At 40.7% G+C, this 14761-nt stretch overlaps 1 protein-coding gene and 1 pseudogene across 1 annotated transcript in view; both read left to right on the plus strand.

Annotated features, from left to right (window-relative positions):
* Nucleotides 1-1088, plus strand: part of LOC111536867 — a 5205-nt pseudogene extending 4117 nt beyond the window's left edge.
* The window catches only part of C1H1orf21 (chromosome 1 C1orf21 homolog), a 246586-nt gene that overhangs the window by 187298 nt on the left and 44527 nt on the right, over nucleotides 1-14761 (plus strand). The gene's annotated exons all lie outside the window — the stretch shown is intronic.

Consider the following 14761-nt stretch of genomic DNA (forward strand, 5'->3'; position numbering starts at 1 on the left):
GTCTCGATCTGCTGACCTCGTGATCCGCCCGTCTCGGCCTCCCAAAGTGCTGGGATTACAGGCTTGAGCCACCGCGCCCGGCAATTTTTTTATTTTCGTTTTGTTTTTAAATCAGTAAAAGACAATGGATCCTAGAAGTTGCAGTGATCTAAGTAGCAGCAAGTTTGTGCATATGTCCTTTCTGTTTTGTTCGTTTGAATGTTTAAATAATGTTTAATATGTTTAAATTATGTTAAATATGCTGAAATGTGTTAAATATGTTTATGTTTAATTTGTTAAATGTGTTTAAATTACAATTTTGTTTAAATTATCTCACTGCTGCCACAGGCCCCCTTGCGTGAAATTCTGCACTATGCATACTAATTGTAGTAAAGTTACCCCTATATCCCAGGTGGGAAAAACAACTCTGGAAGATAATTTCCACTGAAGTCTAACCAAACTTCATTAAATGGATTCTGGTAAGATTATAAATGACATGAAAAATAACATTTTAACATCAGGTCATCAATTTAAGGGTATGCTTAGACACATGTTTAAAGTTTTTAAAAAGTAATATTCTACCCTCCTATGGTCCTCAGAATTAAAGCGTAGTGAACAGGAAAGAAAAGGAAAATAATGCAGCTGAGTGCTAAGGCAGAACATCTTGCCAGATGGAATGAAGGTGATGTATTCACAGTCATGGGTTGCTTAACCACCGGGAAACGTTCTAAGAAATGCATCCTTAGGTGATTTGTCGTCATGTGAACCTCATAGAGTGAACTTACACGGGTTGTACACACCTAGGCTCTATGGTGTAGCCTGTTGCTCCCAGGCTACAAACCTGTACAGCATGTCACTGAGCTGAATCCTGCAAGCATTTATACACAGTGATAAATATTTGTCCATCTAAACATCTCTAAGCATAGAAAAGGTATAGTAAAAATACTGTATTATAGTCTTACGGGACCCCTGTCATATATGCAGTTCATCGGTGACCGAGATGCTGTTATGCAGCATGTGACTGTGTCTGACAACTGGCTCTCCCTAGTATCAACACCGGCTATATGTATTACTTGGTCAACTTGAATGACCTTTTAGAAGAATTTTGATTGCCTTTCGAGTGGGCTTTATCTTAACAGTTATATCTGGTCCCTCTACCCACTGTTGTTTGCTGGAGACACATCATCCCTTTCCGTGACTTGCCTGGCCTTGACTTGCTTTGGGCTGGAAAGGGGCAGTGGCTGTTTCTCAGCTATGGCAATTGGGGGATTTCCAGGGTTCTTGCACTGTCATTAAAATTGTGTGTCCCTTCTAGACCTCTCTCATCATTAGGTATTAGAACATAAGGGGGGAGTTTAAAAATATGTGGACTGTTCTTTTCCTCATCCTCTTTAATTTACATAGATTTGGCCTTTTTAAGAATGCAAAATATTTGTTGAAAGAGGTAGACATGCAGAGTTTCTATCCCCTCTTGGCCAGTAACTCTATGGCCTTGTTTCCTTGATGTTCTTCTTAATGTTCTCATCTGTGGGAATGCTTACCTCATATAGTTGTTGTGAGGATTGAATGATAACAATTAATACAGATGTTTTGCAAGATTTTTTAAAATTATGCTTCAGGCCGGTCACGGTGGCTCATGCCTGTAATCTCAGCACTTTGGGAGGCTGAGGCAATAATAGTAATGGCTGACATCTATTGGGCTCTTAGCACATGGCAGGACTTGTGCCTGGCATTTCGTCTGCATTAACTTAGTTAATGCCCACAGGCCTTAGTCAGGTGTCTGGCTCTTGGGAGGGGTGCTGTCAATGAGAGCTCTTATTTTGGTTGTTATTGTGTTTATAATTACAAGAGACCATAAGAGACAAGGAATCAAAAGCTGTGTTTCTCCATTGTCAGATTATCAAGGGAACATCAGTGAAGAACATACATAAGACCTCATGTAAGGAACAAATCAAGCATGATTGTGTCTGTATTCTAGCAGTTTGTCATCTACAACGTACAACTCCTTGAGAAAGGAGGCGTAGGAAGAGGGAACGAGGGAGTGCGAACATGTATATAGGAAAATGGACCAGTATGCATGCTGTTCTGTTCTGTTTTTTGTTTTGTAAGCATGTTTTCTGGAGGATGACTGTTGGACAGTAGATGTAGCACTCACATTTGTGAGTTTTCATTTCAGCAGTTTACTGCAGTGAAATTTAGAGAAATGGGATAAAGTCTCTAACATTTCTAGTAAGTTCTTTCAATCAGAAAAGCCTGGAGTTTGGTAAAAATCATTGTTGAAGATGATCATTGGTAAAAGTTTCTACTGCATTATGGTATAAGCCAGGATCCAAGCAAGATTTTTTTAAAATTATGCTTCAGGCTGGGCACAGTGGCTCATGCCTGTAATCCCAGCACTTTGGGAGGCCGAGGCAGGTGGATCATGAGGTAAGGAGTTTGAGACCAGCCTGACCAACATGATGAAACCCCGTCTCTACTAAAAATACAAAAAATTAGCCAGGCATGGTGGTGCGCACCCGTAATCTCAGCTACTCAGGAGGCTGAGGCTGGAGAATCACTTGAACCAGGAGGCGGAGGTTGCAGTGAGCCGAGATCACGAGATCACGCCACTGCACTCTAGCCTGGGAGACAAAGCGAGACTCCTTCTCAAAAAAAACAAAACAAAAAACAACCCAAAAAACAAAAACAAAAACAAAAATGCTTCAGTCAAGTGTTTGCTACTTTGTACGTAAGTCTTCTGGTGCAGGCACTCTCTCAGTCCATGACCACTTTGGATGATTGCAGAGATCTTCTGTCAGAATCAACTTTGTTTCTAATGGAGGGAAAAAAAGCTATTTTAATGTAGTCAGTATTGCTGTGTGTCATTGTAAACAGCCTTTTACCTTTTTCCATTTGCCCTGAGAATACTCACTGATGGCACTTGCAGCGGCAGCGTTCACCCCAAGATAACTTTCACCATGCAATATCTCTTTTAATGTTATTTTCATATCACACTAGTATATCGACTTTGGAAACAAAAGATATTGTTCTATTCATAGCATTCCGTTTTTAGTAGTGGTATTTCCATTTACAAAATACAGTAATTCTCAATCACTGAAAATGTTAAGTCCTAGAAAACATAACATTCCTACGCGTGATATTAACATCATTCTCGAAGAGTTCTTGGCCGAAGATTCATTTGATGAATCCGATTTTTCTGAAATAGACGTTTCTGATGATTCAGATGATTCTGATGTTAGTCCGGTTTAGAAATAACTCCAAAAACTGTTTGTATATTTTATTTTCACATTGAAAGTCAGATTTGCTTCAGCCTCAAAGAGCATGTTTACGTAAAATTAAGTAAGTGCTGGCAGCGAGCTTCACTTTTTTTTTTTTCTAAACAGGAAAAGGGTTAACAGTTACTTTGAAAAAATAATATGGTAAATAGTGAATAATGTGGAGTATTGGTGGCCTGGAATTAAAAATGATAACGGGTTCATTCATACCCCAAACCTCAGCATCAAGCAATATATCCTTGGTACAAACCTACACATGTACCCCCTGAATATAAATTAAAGTTGAAATCTTTAAAAAATTGAAAATAAAATAAATAAAAAATTCAAACTGCATCTTACTTCAAAGTAGAAATGAAGATAGGCCGGGCACCATGGCTCATGCCTGTAATCCCAGCACTTTGGGAGGCTGAGGCAGGCAGATCACCTGAGGTGAGGAGTTCAAGACCAGCCTAGCCAACATGGCGAAACTCTGTCTCTACCAAAAAAAAAAAAATACAAAAATTAGCTGGGCGTGGTGGTGCACGCCTGTAATCCCAGCTACTCGGGAGGCTGATGCAGGAGAATTGCTTGAACCCAGAAGGTGGAGGTTGCAGTGAGCTGAGATTGTGCCACTACACTCCAGCCTGGGTAATTGAGCAAGACTCCATCTCAAAAAAAAAAAAAGAAATGAAGATAATATATGCTTTGGAAACATCAGAAGACTCAAACATTTTGTGATTCTAAGTGATTGTGAAAACTCTGATGTCAGATGCATCTGAAAAGTTTAAATTGTTTCATGAAATGTGCATATGGAAAAAGTAATACTTCTAAATATGATTTTTACATAATATATGAATTTAAATATATATATGTCACTGAATTAACAAACCATGTAAGTAGTCAACTGAAGGTTTCAACCACATCCCTAAAGGATTATGTATTTATGTTTGCCAAGACACATTTCTGAGGATCTCATTGGAAAGACAGGAACCACTTTACATTCAGACCTGTATGATTCATTAAAGCTTTTAATCATGTTCTTTAACTGTGTTTTTCTTTGCCTTTTACTCAAGTAGGAAAAGATTTTCACTGAAGTGGAGAGGCAAGGAATAAGGGCAAAAGGAAACTGGCTCTTAAGACTCATTTGCCTAGCAGGACCTAGAGGGCGTGAAAAGAATGGAGAGAATGTGCTTATTATATATTTAATGAAACCTTAATTTGAAAGCCTCCTAGTGAAAGAGCCTCAGAGGGAAGAGCCATGAGAGCAGCAGGGGACGTGGGTCATTTGTTCTCACTCTTTGTCCCTGACAAGCTGCGGTCCCTGTCAGGCTGCGGAGGGCCCAGTCTTGTCACTATCCCGCATCCACAGGATGAGCTTGGCTCGGGTGTCTTAGGGGAATATACAGCAAATTTGAGGGCAAGTGTGAAGAAAGATAGTATGGGAGTTTTTAAGAAAGCTTCTAAAAGGCCGAACAGATACGCAAATGAAGAAACTTTGGGCTGAACACACCACTTTAAAGGACTACAGGATCAATTCTGTTTGCAGAGTTTAGAATGAAGATATTTCCAGCAGTCCGTTTCTCAAAAAGGAAAGAAGGGAGAAAAAAAGAATGGCGCTTAGTCTCTGTTGCCTAAATACCGTATTTCAATTTTGAAGAACATTTTTAACCCAAATTCTAGCTACAACCAGTCTCTTCCTAGCAGCCTTGGCCTAAAAGTACCTCAGAAATAGAACAATGCCAGATTTGATTATTGACTGTTCAGATTGTATGTAGAAGTCTAGTGACTGCCTCTACATTGTAAAATAATTATAGCACGACAGATATGACACTTGTATTAGCTGAAAAGCCAAGAAGGTGAAGGGGTACACTGTTAAAATATTGACTTCCCTTCATTTACTCTGACTTCTGATGGGAAGAGGTTGCAGAGGGGTATGGAAAAGGGTGTATGAGTAAGGACCTAAATTTACAGTTAACCAGAACTAATCATAGAAGTGCTGGAAGAAGTAATACATGACAACAATCCATTTTTTCCATTAGTGAAAAACTTAAAACCCCTGTATGTGAAAACACAAAAAGGTAAAAAACAAAACAAAACAAAACAAAAAACACTAAAAAAATCATAATACATGCAACAGAATCCATACACTTTATATCTATATATACTAATAGAAAAAAATTTTAATACAAAGAGTTCATACCAGATGAATTAGAGAGGTTTTAGCTATGGCTTCTATTCTCCTAGCAAACTCCCTGACCCCTGCTAAGAAACTCCCTAACCCCTTCACACAGTGTAGGCGCCTGACTACAGGTAGGCTAACCAGTGTTTCCCTGGGATGCTTGTAATTGATACAAACAGGAAGACTCTCTTGCCTGTTGGGCCATAGAAGTGGAAGGATTGAATCTGGGGTTGCCAGGAGGTCATGAAAAAAAATGAAATCAAGGTGACAAACAAAAAATGGGAGACAGGGGCCAGGCACAGTGGCTCAAGCCTGTAATCCCAGCACTTTGGGAGGCCGAGACGGGCGGATCACGAGATCAGGAGATCGAGACCATCCTGGCTAACACGGTGAAACTCCATCTCTACTAAAAATACAAAAAATTAGCCGGGCCTGGTGGCGGGCGCCTGTAGTCCCAGCTACGCAGGAGGCTGAAAGCGGAAGAATGGCGTGAACCTGGGAAGTGGAGCTTGCAGTGAGCTGAGATCACGACACTGCACTCCAGCCTGGGCGCCAGAACAAGACTCCGCCTCAAAGACTAAAAAAAAAACAAAAAGAATGGGAGACAGGGAGACAGAGGGCATTGCTTGACTCCCTGAATTCAGCCAGGCCCAAGCCTGCTCAGCTTCATTGTTACGTAAACCAATGTATCACTTTTCTGCAGAGGTAAAACAAGTTGAGTTTCTGTCACTTTTTTTTGTTGTTGTTGTTGACATAGAGTCTCACTCTGTCACCCAGGCTGGAGTGCAGTAGCACAATCTCGGCCGACTGTAACCTCCGCCTCCTGGGTTCAAGCAGTTCTCCTGCCTCAGCCTCCTGCGTAGCTGGAATTATAGGCATGCGCCACCACATCCGGCTAATTTTTGTATTTTTAGTAGAGATGGGGTTTCCCAATGTTGGCCAGGCTGGTCTCAAACTCCTGACCTCAGGTGATGCACCCACCTGCGCCTTCCAAAGTGCTGGGATTACAGGCGGGAGCCACCGTGCCCCGCCTCTGTGACTTTCGAGTGAAGGAGTCCTAACTGCTACAGAATAGACAGTTCTCAGAACCTTCTATCCTCTCGCTGTCTTGCCAGTTCCTCTGCTCTGTCCTCATTGGCACTGCCCTCTGCATTGCCCTGGCCAACTGAAATTTCTTCTCCCTCTGTTGTCCAGAGACCTCTCAAGCCTCCGCTACCACCCAGCTTCAGGCCCGCCCTTGTGCAGTCACTGTCTATGGCAATGCTCAACTAACCAGACCACCCTGTTTTCCTCTCCAGGGTTACTGCAGCAGGCTCCCTACCTCCAGCTCTCACGCGTGCTGCTGCCAGAGTGGGCTTTCGAGAACTCAGATCCACTCCTGTGACTTTCCTGCTTAAAACCCTTCAGAGGCTCTCCCCATGACTTTTGAAATGAAACCACAAATCCTTAATTTGTTTTGCAAGGCCCTGGGGATCTGGCAGAGATGCACGGCTCAGCTTCATCCCCCGCCGGCCTGCACTCTGTACTCCAGCCAGGAGCCAAGCCGATGCTATAAATGGGTTGAGACTTTTGGGGGCCTTGGGATGGATGAATGCATTTTGCATGTGGGGTGGGTGTGAATCTTTACAGTCCAGAGGGCAGACTGTGGTAAGCTGAAGTATGATGTCCACATCCAAATCCACGGAACCTATAAATATGTTATTTTACATGGTAAAAGACACTTTACAGATGTGATGAAACTAGGGATCTTGGCTTTATCTCGAATGCTTTGAGTATAATCACAAGGATTCTTACAAGAGGGAAGCAAGAGAATCAGAGTTAGAGAAAGAAGATGTAATAACAGAAGCAGAGATTGGAGAGAGAAGATCTATTACATTGCTGATGTTGAAGATGGAGAAAGGAGCTATGGACTGAGGCGGGTTGGTAATGTGTAGAAGCTAGAAAGGCAATGAAACAGTTTCTCTCCTGTTGCCTTCAGAAGGAAGGCGGCCCTCCAGAAGTGTCACGTCATAAATCTATGTCATTTTAAGCCACTGAATGTGTGTTAATTTGTTATAGCAGCAATAGGAAAATAATATAGCAGATTTTCTGAGCACTGACAGTTTTGGGATTAAAGAGAGTTGTGGGTGTGTCCAGCTCGTTCAGGAAGTCTGGAGTCTGATTTTAATTTTTGGCTGGCTTCTATGGCACAATGAGTGTGAGAAAAATGATCTGCCTTTAAGGAAAACTAGATCATTTAACTTTTTGTTTTTAGCTTTGATATGTGCAGTTTCTCAATTAGTGAAAAAAAAAACTGGCAAGGTTTTGGTTAGTCACAGAAAAAGTTCAGCAATTCTGCGCAAATGGTGGGTTTTATTTGTTAAAATATCAAAGACATGATGGATGATACATTTCTTTGTTACAATATTTTGTTAACTTTTATCAATGTAATTTTATTTTTCTGGCCATATTTTTATCTACCAGAAAAATCTAGTTTTAAAGCATGTTTATTTTATTTTGTGGTAGTCAGGTTTTTGTTTGTTGTTTGTTTTTGTTTGTTTTTGTTTTTTTTTTTTTTTTTTTAGACAGAGTCTCGCACTGTCACCCAGGCTGGAGTGCAGTGGTGCCATCTCAGCTCACTGCAACCTCCACCTCCTGGGTTCAAGCATTTCTACTGCCTCAGCCTCCGAGTAGCTGAGATTACAGGCGCCTGCCACCACGCCCAACTAATTTTTTGTATTTTTAGTAGAGGTAGGGTTTCACTATGTTGGTCACGCTGGTCTTGAACTCCTGACCTCGTGATCCGCCCACCTCAGCCTCCCAAAGTGTTGGGATTACAAGCGTGAGCCACCACGCCCGGCCAGTAGTCAGGTCTTAAATGCAGTCTCCTGGGCACCAGGCAACAGGCATAGTTAATAGTTGAATTCCTAAGATCTTTGGTCTTATTTTGAATCACAGTGAATGTGATTCCCATTCACATGTGTCTTGTCTCATTTGATAATCGGAGAGGAGAAATGAGAAATGGAGAAAACAAGGCAGGGTTGTATGTATGCAGCTTTCTGGGGTATAAACCACAGATTTTGTCTCTCTTCTATTTTATTGTGTCCAAGTGGCATTTAGCATAATTGACTAGTCCTGTTCCACTACAGTAAGCTAATCAAGTACTTTTAGTTTGTTTTGAAGTTTAAGCTCCAAGTGGCATTTTGGCCCAGTTTAAATTATCAATATAGCTTTTTCTATATTTCTGTGAAATACGCATATGTTCGTAACAAATAAGATACTTGACAGAGTTGCATATCAGACTACTAATAAGAGGAGACCTCTATGATTAATCTTAGATAGTTAGATAGTTAGATAGTTCTGTGTTCAAGAGTACATTCATATTTTATTAATTAGCATTATGGTAGTTATTAAAGTTATTCATAAATATTCCAATTCTCCTCCTTCCAAGCACAACAGTAGGATTGTATAAAGGGGCTTCAAAAAATTCATGGTAAAATGGAATTAAAAAATAAAAATGTAAACTTTCTCAACTTTCTCAACATAAGCTCTGTCACGTTTGAGACAGTTTTGTAAGCAATTATATCTGTCATTTAGTCCATCCTTAAAGAACTGACGACCTGGCATCCATCCTCTTGTGAAGGTTAAAAAAAAAAAAAAAAGAAGAACTGAAGGTCTTGGGAATTTAACTATATCAATGCAGTTTTTTTTTGTTTTTTTGTTTTTGTTTTTGTTTTTTTTATAAATTATAAAGTGTATATATATTATTTGATCTTAACACTTATTCAAGTTACCTATTTAATTCTTTTTTATTATTATTATTATCTTTAAGTTCTAGGGTACATGTGCACAACGTGCAGGTTTGTTACATATATATACATGTGCCATGTTGGTGTGCTGCACCCATTAACTCATCATTTACATTAGGTATATCTCCTAATGCTATCCCTTCCCCCTACCCCCTCCCCACAATAGGACCCGGTGTGTGATGCTCCCCTTCCTGTGTCCAAGTCATCTCATTGTTCAATTCCCACCTATGAGTGAGAACATGAGGTATTTGGTTTTCTGTTCTTGTGATAGTTTGCTGAGAATGATGGTTTCCAGCTGCATCTGTGTCCCTACAAACGACCTGAACTTATCCTTTTTTATGGCTACATAGTATTCCATGGTGTATATGTGCCACATTTTTTTTTTTGTTTTCTTAACATATTAGCTGAATAAAAATGGGTGCCCTTTAAAGATTGTTTGTTTGTTTGTTTGTTTGTTTTTGAGACAGAGTCACTCCATTGCCCAGGCTGGAGTGCAGTGGCACCATCTTGGCTCATTGCAACCTCCACCTCCTGGGTTCAAACAATTCTTGTGCCTCAGCCTCCTGAGTAGCTGGGACTACAGGAGTGCACCACCATGCCTGGCTAATTTTTTTCTTTTTCTTTTTTTTTTTTTTTTTTACTAGAGATGGGGTTTCACCATGTTGGCCAGGCTGGTCTCAAACTCCTGGCCTCAAGTGATCTGCCTGCCCTAGCCTCCCAAAGTGCTGGGATTATAGGCATGAACTACTGCACCTGAGCTAAAGATTTTTTTTTTTTTTCAATATAAGCTGGGTGTTTGTTTGTTTGTTTGTTTTTAAGAGACAAGGTCTCACCATGTTGCCCAGTCTGGTCTTGAACTCCTGAGCTCAAGCAGTCCTCCCACCTCAGCATCCCATCAATATTTTCTCTTTTTTTTTCTTTTTTTAATTTTTTTTTTTTAAGACAGAGTTTCGCTCTTGTCACCTAGGCTGGAGTGCAGTGGCATGATCTCGGCTCACCGCAGCCTCCACCTCCAGAATTCAAGTGATTCTCCTGCCTTAGTCTCCCGAGTAGCTGGGATTTCGGGCACCTGCCACCACATCCGGCTAATTTTTGTATTTTTAGTAGAGGCGGGGTTTCACCATGTTGGTCAGGCTGATCTCGAACTCCTGACCTCAGGATCCACCTGCCTCGGCCTGCCAAAGTACTGGGATTACAGGCATGAGCCACTGTGCCCAGCCCAAGATTTTCTTAAAATAGAGATTACTCCTTGTGTGAAAGATTTTTTAAGATTAGGAAACAAAAAGTCAGAAGGAGCCAAATCAGGACTGTATGATGGATGCCTAATGATTTCCCATCAAAACCCTTGCAAAATTGCCCTTGCTTGATGAGGGGAATGAGCAGGAGCCTTGTCATGGTGGAGAAGGACTTTCTAGTGAAGCTTTCTGGGGCATTTTTCTCCAAAAGCATTGGCTAACTTTCTCAAAACACTCTCCTAATAAACAGGTGTTATCATTCTGTGGCCTTCCAGAAAGTCAACAAGCAAAATGTCTTGAACATCCCTAAAACTTTTTGCCATGACCTTAACTCTTGACTGGTTCACTTTTGCTTTATGTAGACCACTTCCTCCTCTTAGTAGCCATCACTTTGATTGTGCTTTGTCTTCAGGATTGTACTGGTAAAACCATGTTTCATCTCCTGTTACAATCCTTTCAGGAAACAGGGATCAGGTTCTTGATCCCACTTATTTAAAGTTTTCATTGAGAGCTCTGCTCTTGTCTGCAGCTAATCTGGGTGCAACAGTTTTGGCACCCATCAAATGGAAAGTCTACTCAACTTGAATTCTTTAGTCAGACTTACATAAGCTAAACCAATTGAGATGTCTATGATGTTGACTATTATTTCTGCTGTTAATCATTGGTCCTCCTCAAATAGGGCATGAACAAGATTGATTTTTTCCTTGCAAATTGATGTGGATGGTCTGCCCCTGTGGGCTTCATCTTCAACATCATCTCATCCCTTCTTAATATGAATTATCCACTTGTAAGCTGCTGATTTCTTTGGGTCATTGTCCCCATAAACTTTTCATCAAGCATCAATTATTTCACCATTCTTCCACTTATGCTTCACCATAAATTTGTTGTTTGTTCTTGCTTCAGTTTTAGTAAAATTCATATTGCTCTGATAGGGGCTGTTTTCAAACTGATGTCTTATCCTTTTTAGTGCCTTGAACTAGATTCTGTTCAAACATGTTATAACTAGTCAGTATGAATTTATCTTGGTGGAAAAAAATTTGAAATCCATGCATAATTTTTTCATAATACACATTTTCCATGAACTTTTTTGAAAACCCCCTTTTTTTTTTTCCACTTTCTTGAATTTAGATGTGGTCCTGCGACCTGCTTTGGCCAAGTAAGTAGGAACATGTAACCCTTGCTGAACTCCAGCCATGGTGATTATAAAAGCACCTGTTGACATGGGGCCTCCATTAACCCAAGTCGCTGAGTGGTTATATTAAGCAGAGCCATCCTGCAGCCTGTGCTGGTCGTGTAGCGTGTGCAGGAGATAAATAATTAATATTGGCTGGGCACTGTGGCTCATGCCTGTAATCCCAGCCCTTTGGGAGGCCAAGGCAGGTGGATCACCTGAGGTTGGGAATTCCAGATCACCTGACCAATATGGTGAAACCCCATCTCTACTAATAATACAAAAATTAGCCAGGCATGGTGGCATGCGCCTGTAATCCAAGCCACTCAGGAGGAGACTGAGGCAGGAGAATCGCTTGAACCTGGGAGGCGGAGGTTGCAGTGAGCCGAGATCATGCCACTGCACTCCAGCCTGAGTGACAGAGGGAGACCCTGTATCCAAACAATAATAATAATAATAATACTGGGGGTCATTTTTTACTATAGCATAACCTACCCTATCCTGACTGATAAAAACACTCTGGATAAAAATTGAACGTGGTTCTTCCAAATTCGTTGATTTTCTGTGTGTGTATATAATACTTTTTTGAAAATCTTGGAGATATATTATCTTTTCGAAACAGCCTTATGTTATCATTCCCAGTGGAATTTATATCATAGCTTGTTTATTTTAATTTTTGACATGGTGACTTAATGACTTTTAAAAAATTTGTTGGTATGCAATTAAATCTGTTCTGAGCAATTTTTTACAACTCTGTTTACTTTTTTAAGATTGTAAATGTTTGCAGTCTACCTTGAAAAGCAACTTTGTGAAAAATGCTAGGTACTTTAAAACTGATTTGCCCCACTTCATGTTTGTTTGATATAAAATGAGATACATGACTATATTTTAATCTATAGAAAAATGACTTCCAAAAGGCTGAGACTTTACATGCCGATTTTATTACTACTAAATAATTGTAACAAAATACTAATAACTCCAGTAATCTCTGTGGACAGGTAATTGTAATGGAAGTGTTGACTTTAGGTAGTTGTATTGATGATGGTGGCTTGAGTTAATAGTTGAATCTGGCAGCTTGGCCCTTTTCGCTTGTAAACATCCCAAAATTCTGAGTCAAGGTGGCTTCTCTGATCACCATCATTCAGAAGACAAGATAAAATTCCTTTGTATTTGAAGGAAACAGTGTCCTATCTCATGTTAATACTGCTTGATAAATCAAGTATAAGACATCAAATGGGATTGTTTTCTTAGAGATTACATCTTATGGGTTACTCCCCCAAAGCTAGAATTATTATTTATTTTATAGCCAAATTTTTTAAATGTGTGTGTACTTCCCCACAAATCTCTTGCTTCTAGTTGTCAAAGTATTTTTTCTAGTTTTCATGTGCTTCTGAAATGCAGTTGTGCAGATGTACACACACGTGCTCACAGTCTGTGGGCAGGGCACACCCTTTGAGAGTCCCAATTTAGTTCTTTTGTGTCTCCTCTCTGTGTAGGGCACTCATTAGCCGTCCCAGGAGCCGATACTCTAATCCTCACTACTTTTCTCTAGGCCTCCAGCATCCATCTGGCCCCTGAGATTTCTCTGTAAGACAAACTTCCTATTGCTGGACCCAGAAAAGGAAAATCAGATTCCTTTCCACACTATCAATTCAGAACCAATTTGCAAAGGGAACCTTACAGGACAACAGCTTTCTTAGACTAAGTGGGATAAAAAAGGTAAAGAAGTGATAGGAGAAAAGCAGTTCCATTCGTTTGCAGGCAGTGCTTTCAGTCGGCATCCTGAACATGGGTGTCGTTCCCTTCAGAACGAAGAAAGTGAGGTTTGAGGGAATTTCTTTTGGGTTTTTCTTTTTTTTTTTTTTTTTTTTTTTTTGAGCCGGAATTTTCCTCTGTCCCCCAGACTGGAGTGCAATGGTTCAATCTCAGCTCACTGCAACCTCTGCCTCCCAGTTTCAAGAGATTCTCCTATCTCAGTGTCCCGAGTAGCTGGGATTACAGGACACACCACCAGGCCTGGCTGATTTTTGTATTTTTAGCAGAGATGGGGTTTCACCATGTTGGCCAGGCTGGTCCCAAACTCCTGACCTCAGGTGATCCACCCGCGTTGGCCTCCCAAAGTGCTGGGATTACAGGCATGAGCCACTGTGCCCGGGCAGTAATGTTTTAAAGAAGATCTTCTTGGTATTCTTACTTTCCCTTTGGGAGATACCAAAGGGAATAAGGGATTGGGAAGCTCGCGACAACAGCATAAGTACAGTGAGTTTGACTGTCGTCAGCATCAGAGAAACTAAGAAGAGAATGATCAGTTTACTCTAGACACTGACAAGTATATTCTATTCATAAAGAAATAAAATTACTCCAAGCAAAGGAAAAACTTGTTTGATTTGCTGTTTAAATAAATCTGTCACTACCTGACAGCAGTTTGCAAACATTTTTGAGAAATGGATGTTTTTCCCAACTGATGGAGCCCCTAAATATTAATAATAAAAAAGTTAAAAGACTTTGCTGGTCTGGTGGGTCTCCCTGTCGACCCTGAGGCAGCTTCACAGAGCCCCAAGGCTTGGGTTGAAAGCTGGCGCCATAGAGAGCCAAATGGGGAAATACTAAGTGTAAAGGATCTTTCCTCTGAAATAGAAGTTCTCAAACTTTTTTCAGTGAGGAATAACCTAAGACTGTTGAAATGCAGATTCCTGGGCTTCACTTCCACAGACTCCCACTTGAGATGTCTTGAGTGGGGCCTGGGAAACTCTATTTTAACACACATCCCAGATGGTTCTGATTCAAATGTGGATGACTGATGAAAAACGAACTGCCTGTGGAGACCCTGTCAAAAGCCTTTATCTTAGTCACAGTTGGTCTCAGTTTATTTTAAGGAGAGTACTTAGCTCACAAGTGTCAAATACCATCAAAATAGTTTTTTCTGGCTAAGGGAAACAATGTCTTAGTTACTTCATCTGTCATCTCGCAATTTAATTCTCTTTTCTTATTTCTGGAGCACCTCAGCTATTGCCTGGCTCTCAGCCCCCTCTGCTGGGTCTGCTCCATCTGAGCTGCTTCTGATAGTGAACTGCATGTCTCACTGCTCCCACCACTTTCTCCTTCCTCCTCCTTCCAGCCCTGTTGGTTTGTTTTCTTCTCCTTCTCCTTCTCCT

This window comes from Piliocolobus tephrosceles, chromosome 1 (genome assembly GCF_002776525.5).
Source record: "Piliocolobus tephrosceles isolate RC106 chromosome 1, ASM277652v3, whole genome shotgun sequence".
Taxonomy (NCBI): domain Eukaryota; kingdom Metazoa; phylum Chordata; class Mammalia; order Primates; family Cercopithecidae; genus Piliocolobus; species Piliocolobus tephrosceles.